The sequence below is a fragment of the Limulus polyphemus genome, unplaced genomic scaffold (assembly GCF_000517525.1).
Source record: "Limulus polyphemus unplaced genomic scaffold, Limulus_polyphemus-2.1.2 Scaffold11075, whole genome shotgun sequence".
Lineage (NCBI taxonomy): Eukaryota > Metazoa > Arthropoda > Merostomata > Xiphosura > Limulidae > Limulus > Limulus polyphemus.
Window position 1 is genome coordinate 14,458 of NW_013676685.1, and position 531 is coordinate 14,988.

General features: G+C 40.7%; 1 protein-coding gene across 1 annotated transcript in view; it reads right to left on the reverse strand.

Moving 5' to 3' along the window:
* LOC106476634 (dual oxidase-like) overlaps window positions 1–531 on the reverse strand; it is a gene marked incomplete at its 5' end in the record, with an annotated part of 5,232 nt that overhangs the window by 2,444 nt on the left and 2,257 nt on the right. The gene's annotated exons all lie outside the window — the stretch shown is intronic.

Genomic DNA, 531 nt, shown 5'->3' on the forward strand with positions numbered 1-531 from the left:
GTGCAGTGATATAAAAACACTACTATTTGTAATACGTGCAGTGATATAAAAACACTACTATTTGTAATACGTGCAGTGATATAAAAACACTACTATTTGTAATACGTGCAGTGATATAAAAACACTACTATTTGTAATACGTGCAGTGATAAAAACACTAATATTTGATGTTTCTGTAACAATAGGAAGTTGGTTAGATTTCACATACTTAAAACAAATTCAACACTGAGTTAAGACAGTGTTTCTCAAACTGTGGGGTCGCGAGCAGGTTTCCGGGGGAGGGGGAGGGGGTCAAGAGCTATCTGCGCGGAGTCAACACTGAGTCCTCGAGGTACACGTATCACGTTTGTGCGCCAGGAAGTATCAATAATTTTTCCACCCTTAGAGATAATGGGGGGGGGGGGTCATGACGACCAGAACCTGGATGCGGGGATCGTCTGGCAAATCCGGCTGAGAAACACTGCTTTAATATCAGCAATTACAAATAATACAATTAGTATTGTAATTCGATGACGAGGAACCCACTTTGAG